Source organism: Sinohyriopsis cumingii, chromosome 3 (genome assembly GCF_028554795.1).
Source record: "Sinohyriopsis cumingii isolate HCF-2022 chromosome 3, ASM2855479v2, whole genome shotgun sequence".
Lineage (NCBI taxonomy): Eukaryota > Metazoa > Mollusca > Bivalvia > Unionida > Unionidae > Sinohyriopsis > Sinohyriopsis cumingii.
In genome coordinates, this window is record NC_142963.1 from 104746346 (window position 1) to 104754101 (window position 7756).

Here is a 7756-nt window from a genome sequence, read left to right on the forward strand (position 1 = left end):
AATGACGCTTCATGCAGCGAAAGCCACAGTTCTCGCTCACCAAAGCGGAAATAGCGCTGAGAGGGTCCTAACGTTCGTTCGTCCGGTCATCGACTTACGCTCCCCCAATCAAACATTCACGCCCTTTGGTTCTCAGGAGAACACCACAGCGCATTTGAATGCCACCCATGAGGGAGACGTCGCTATCAGTATGGATTTGCACTGCATATATCTTCATGTCCATATTCACAAGGCTTCCAAGACGTTCCTGCGATTCGCCTAAACATCGTATGCCAAATTAGGGCACTCCCACTGGGGGCTCAAAATCAGCTCCCGAGTCTTCACTTGTTTGGTGTATTAAGTACTTTGCATGTAAGGATCATTTCTATGGTGACAAAATCAAGTTCCCTGGTCCACATCCTGAAAAAACATCAGTGAGTTAGATCTAACAAAATACCCTTGATAACAATCTGGACTTCGTCCGCGCCAGAAATTCGACATAGTACTATCTCAATAATTTATTCGCCTTAGTATGGAATTCAATACACGAAAACATATTTCGTCTCCCTCGGGATCGGGCATGGAAATCCGAACCATGTACAACCGCTCGAGATTAGAGCCTCTACAGATACAAGTACGGAAGGCTGGGGAGTCCACATACTACCATCGGAAAACAAGCGGTGCATGCTCTCCACAGGAATGACATCTTCTTATCAATAAATTCTGGAGATGACGGTCATTGTGAGTCTTTCACTGTTGAAATGAATAGCTGCATAGCAAGGGAGTTCTCGTACTGTCCATAACAGTGGCCAAATATCTCAAATGACAAGGAGGAACCAAGTCCTACCGTGGCGACTTATTTCATACGACAAGGAGGAACAAAGTCCCAATACAGTTACGTCCTGGTGTGGAATTTTCTAAAGTGGTGTTCTCAACAGCACATCCACGTATGAAACAGGCCCTCAGAAACAAACAATTCTCACAACTAGTGGGGGAGAGAAACGCATTAGCAAGAAGACCCTCCACTCTGAAATCAGACGAAGGATAATGGCACATTTTATATTGTTGTTGCAAATATGGTAAAAGTATTGTCTATTGTACTGACCGGTCATATGACAAAACATTCTAATATTGGTATGTTGTAAATACGGTTTTTTAATGTCGCTTGCCGCCAACTTTCTATTAAAAAGAATAATAATGGAATTTGAACAAGTAGTAAAGTAATTACTAGAAAATGCATTTCGTTTGCACTTATTTATACTCGTTTTTGCAAACATTTTAGTCATCCTTTATATTTTTTAAAAGCTTAATTTGATGAAGAAATAAAGGAAATACGGGTTCTTCTCGCACTTATTTCTTCTTTTCTCAAATCATTTTACATAGTCAGTACGTACTGACTACGAGCAAAATGCCAGGAAAATCCATGCACTGGTCAATGCGTTTTTTTTTTCCATTATCATTCTTTTAGAATAAAAACTATTGAACTTAAAAAAGAAATAAAGAAAATAATAGTTATTTTCTCACTTATTTCTTTCTTTTGCCCTAGAAGCTTCGTCTCATGTCAGAATCAACAGGTTTCCACATCAACGCTGATATCAGCCTGATTCCACGTATAGCACTTAAAAATATTTTTTTTAATTCAAAGGTTATGTTTTATTGTTTTCTTGAAACGTATGATCGTAGCTAGAATATAAAGAACTGCTACCTACACATCTAAAACAGCAGTTTATTATCAAATCTGCCTGTATATCTATCTATATATCTCATCAAATAACTACAGCCAATCACATGAAATATAATCGCCCGAATCATTACCTACTTAATCATTGTTTACACAGGTAACAGCCCGCAAAGGTGCCAACGCAAATAGTTCATTAAGTAGGTAGCTGTGTGCAGTCTACATTTAGTCCACTTTTATACTATTTAGGAACAAATATAATGACTTAAATGTTTGTTTAACTTCCATCCAAACTTCCAATCTAACGTTAAGCGTATTTGCTTGATAGGATGTGGCTTACTACCAAGACTGGGCAAATGGAGCATTCATGACTGTCAGAAGTGTCAAGAAATCAAATGATCAGTGTGACAGAGTCATCGTAAGTATAGTATGATATTAAAATGTAGGACAATGCAATACACCTGTGGCCCTAATTAGACATCATAATGGCTTCCCTGTACAGTATAATATTGACGTTCCTGATGATTTAGAACTGTTATACAAAGTCTTACAGTTTGAAACTCTAAGACAAGAGACGAGTCAAATACCCACTCCTACACACATTCATATTTGTTAAACCTGCTAACGGACGACTTATAGTATTCTCAAGTTTGGATTTGCATTGACTAAAGTACCGAAATACAATTTCGGACCTATCTCTCCATTGGATTTGCATTAACCAAAGTGCCGAAATACAATTTCGGACCTATCTCTCCAACGTGTACATATTCCATTCTTTTTTTTTTTTTTTTTGCTATTGTTGCAGTTGCGCCGTTGCTTGAGTCCTAAGTCATTGTACACACAAACACCTATACTATATTTCGCGGTCAGCGAGAAGATTTTGGTCAACAATGTGATCTCTCTGCGATGTTGTAATAATGAATAGGTGTTGATTCAATCATTAAAACAATGAAACATCGTTCAGACTTCAATCAGCAATTCATTTGAATACTTAGTAATACAATCTTTCTGGACATATTGTTTACCAATATAAACTTGATTAATCTTTAAAACCTCAGGTCGCAAATATTTATCACATAATTGATTAAAACTGTTTGATATGGAACGAATCTATACACCATCGGGATGAATTAAAAACTATAACACATTTCATAATCACATTATTTAACATTTGGAAGTTGTTACAGAACGTTCATTTAACATTGAATAATATTAAAAATATAATAATAAAATAACATGGTCCAGTCATGCAGAATTTGTGCGTGCTTATCACAGTCGTTAGATGCAATGTTATAAACGCAACGGAAAAACTCAATATAAAAACAAATTACATAACAACAGAGACAAAACATTTGTGCAAAGAACGCGAGACTAGAATTGTTTTACAATGGAGGAGTTAAAAGATTAGAAAGAAAATCAACATAGAATTACATGTGAATGTGCAAAACGTATGGCATTATGGGATGGACTTAGACTTAACAAGAAGCAACATAGTAGAAGAATTTACCTTCATCCAGTCATGTACTGCATATTATTAATTTCGCAGGTTTTCGAAACCAAGCAAAATTATAATCAAATCAATGACATAAATGGAAAACAGCATCATACATCATCACAGTCCAGGTTATAGATCATTTGTAGGAACATGAAAGCAATACACTATCAGATAAGGTTTCGATCGACTTCAGACAAACATCCCTACTGCCAGTGATACAATGTGGATTATCCTCACTCATACAAAGTGAATTATCATCGCTCATAGAAAGGGTCATTTATGACGGACGTTCATGAAATGGACATGAGAACGTTGGGTTGATTTGCAGATCGTTTATTCACCAGTACGTTTCATATCTGAAATGAAATCAGCAATTCAAGTTTGTACCATTTGATCAGTGGAATAATGAATAGTAGTGCCATTTGGGAAAATTAAAAATGCGGTGAAACGACTTTGATCTTTTTAAAGTAAAGCCCAAAATGTTTGTGGGACATACATTCAATACAAAATAAACTGGAAACGGATATTTGGTTATATCATTTTGACTTGATTGACAGAATAAAAATAATTTTATAAAAATAGATATGAAGTAAAAGCAATTTGAGGCGCAAATTAACATTTTTCAATGGTAATTTATGTCTGAGTTTTCTAAAACGTTATGCATGAATTAAGCACCAAACTGTTTAAATCATCTGCTTATCGCCATGTAAGTCAAAGGGACATTGGAATGAATCCATAAAACTTTGAACAATATTATCCGATTCTATTGCTTCTACGAAGGAAAAGATTCGAAATAAGGGTGTTCATGTTGCTGTTGTTTTCTGTTATGGAATAATAAGTGGGTTTTATTCCTTTTAAACTAGTCTTCAGACGTAATGTCCGTAGATGACTGAAGTTATTAAAACTTAAACTTCATTCAAATGAAGATTCCGAGATTAATCGTAAAAACAATATCTTTTGATTTCAAAATAAGTTGGTATAAAGACTTGTGAAATAGCAAGTACTAATCTTCACTTTACTCAGGCATAAATGAAATTAAGGTATGACAGAAATATAGAGGAAATATGTATTCAGCATTTATACAGAGTTATAGCTCTTTCGTTTATCCTTTATAATCTTTTCAGGCTAAATTTTATGACCCTAATAGAATTAAAAAGAAAGTAAATTACTTGAATCCTATCATTAACACTCCTGGGAGACTGAACATAAGCAACTTGGAATGCAGTCTAACTGTAGTGACTTTGATTTAACCTCTTTTTGGAAATCAGAAATATTAAACAATTGGAATAGAAATTTTCACTTAAACAACCACAAGCATAGAGTGAAATAAAACAGCTATTATGTGAATATGAACATATATTACCTGATGTTATAACATGATCGAATAAAACAAATAAAATCTATTATGACGTTCAGATTGTAGATTATATAATATAGACTCTGTGTGTGATTTAGATTTTTTACAATTTTTAACAATTTTTCAGTCATATCGCTACGATGTCTGCAGTGTGGCAGTTATAGTGATGTCTAGCACTGGGACATCATGCCGCAGACATGTAACATGATGTCCCACCCAGTCACATTATCCTGACACCAGGCCGACTAGTCCTAACACTAACCTCGTAATACAGGGCGCCAAAACAAGGCAGCTTTTACTACCATTTTTGTAAGTCTTTGGTATGATTCTGCCGGGGTTCGAACCCGCGACCTCCTGTATCCGAGGCGGACGCTCTAACCACTAGGCCACCGGAGCGGTCTATAATATAGAGATTAAACCAGATAATACTTTCGTAGGTGTACTGACAATATGATAGATGCTGCTTTGACAAAAGTGCTAATGCATATGTGTCCAAGTTTGATCTTTAGAAAGCATTCTGGCAAATCCCACTTACGGACGCAGCGAAAGAAAATTCTACAATCGCCACTTATATGCATTTTATCAATATAAGTTGATGCCGATTAGTATGAAAAATTATGTCAACATTCTAATGAACTTGATATTATCTTTTCTAGATAATTGTGACGCATTCGTCGATGACACCATCATCTAGAACAAAACCCTAATATATGAAATGGAATTTATTCGGAAATTCTTTAATAGACTGAGTGATACAAATCTGACAATTAAGTTATGTAAAAATGAGTTTTGCTGTTCTTGTGCTACATTCGTTTGACGTATTGTGTGCCACGGTTAAGTCAAGCCTGAGTAAAAATCAATGCAATCTCTGTATTCCCAGTGTCTACTTGTAAAAGAGCGACTGATGCGATTTTTGTGTAAGGCTTGATATTATTGGAAAGTTTCTTCACGTTTCTCCATAATTACAGAGCCCCTTATAAAGTTGTTGGGTACAAAATCCAAATCTAATTAATCTCACAAATTTTAGGAATCATTTGACAAGTTAAAGATCAATCTTAAAGGTGTACCAGTTCTTTTAGTCCAAATTTCATTCAATTTATATTCAAATATCTGTTGATGCAAGCCATGTTGGGTTTGTGGAGTATATATTCAAGAAGATAAAAATGGTGGGGATCTTCCAGTACGGTACTTTTCTAAACTACTAAGCAAGCACCAGATAAATTATTCCACAATCGAGAAAGATGTTTGGCTTTGATATTGGTTTTAGAACATTTGAAATATATATTAGTTTTGACTTTGTTAAAATTGCTAACTTAATTTAAGCATCTGATTCTTAGTGTATATATAATCTTTCTCCTGGTTTTGGTTCTATATATAAAGTACCCAGTTTACTGTCGACTATTTTTTATAGGTTGATTTTGTGTTTTCAACAGCCTCTATTTTCCAAGTTTTCGATTTGTTTCTTGATTCGTTCTTGTTTATCTTGTCTGGGATTGTGTGATGCTAACCTTATAATAATCAACAATATCGTGTTATCTTTATCTTGTTAATTTTAGTTATTTCACTTTTTCTTCAGATTATGAGACGCTGGGGTATCTTAAAGTTTCCAAATTGACAGCTAATTTTAGTTACTTGACCGCGGTTCTTTAAATATGCATTGCTTGTGTTAAATATTTCAGTTAGTTATTATTATCCTACAGTGTTCTAATGTGATACGTCTTACATGATACCAGTCAGAATACTGGGCAAAATCGGCGCAGGCAAATATTTTTTCTGACGGCGAGCTTCTGGTTTTGTCAGTGGCAGCGGTGACCGCAGTCTGGAATAATCTAATTATAGGAAAGTTGATTTTAGCAAACATCATCTATATCATATGATATAGACTTATATATAAGGCAAGTAATGTAAAATGATAACATGATAATGTCTTTAAACTACCAGTGTCATATTGGTCAAAACCTCTGCGGTATTTGTAGCTCTTCTATATAAAAAGGTAAGACATTGTGTTGTTTCTTTATATGCTCCTAGCCAATAAGTTTAGATAATGTATCTAATAAATTTGACTCCTGACAATTATAAAAAAGAAATAATTTTATTTCCAGACTGTCATTATCTAATTGTTGGTAGCCCAGGTGATGGAAAAACAAACCTGTTAAGAAATATTTGACTTAGATCTTATTTTCAAATCATGATAAAATTAGTATATGTACCATCAATAACACCTGACGTGCTATGCTGGAAAAACTCTGATCAAAAGCACGAAACAACTATTGACGAAATCATGCCTGTTTCTACACCCACAGGTTATATTTCAGTCGGGAAAATGGACACATCATGCTGAATATAATTGTTTGGATAATATTAACTTTTTAGAAAGTACATTAGCAAAATTAAACAGTATAATTCATTGATTAAAACAAAACTATATTTGCTTAGATTTATGTTACCTTTTACTATGAGATCAATTATCACTATAGGATAAAAATACACGTTGTTCCTTTTAATGTGATGAATAATAAGGACATGACGCAAATTTTAAAAGACCACGTGATGCTGTAAGCAATATGTTTGCTAAATGATAAACTTTATATCTGTCCCGGTTCCTTTAAGGTACATCATGCAACCATAAAGATCAGCAGAAAGAAACAAATTACACAGCCATTAATGCCGTCAACAAAGGAATATAGTACACTGCTATTAGTAAAAGCACCAAGGAAACATATTACACAACTCACAGCACCAGCACCAATGGAACGTACTACACAACCACCAGCATCAACACTCAGGGAACGTATTACACACACAACTATACAAGTGTTTTTAAATGAATATTGCATTCGTAAAACTACCGTCAAACCAACCTTTTAAAAAAAAACATGGTGTTTACTCCCATTTATGCTACTACCTCTTGTGAATTGTATATGTTTATACTTCTGGATTATTTGGTAATACCGGGATTAATAGGTGTATTAGACTAGATTATTGGGCAATCATTATTAGCAGCATTTTGAATGCATCTAGTATCTTTAGGAATCTTGTTTTGCAACTACCTTCCAGATACATTTGTATACTCTATAGGCAAGGGTATATAAGAAAGGTATCAGAAAGGCATGAGAGAGATATTAGAAGAAATACATGATATTTGGAACATAATATGCAACAATCATTATTTTCATATGATGATATCAATTTATTACACTTGTTACATGTATTAGCATTTGAAACAAATGAGATAACGTATTTATGT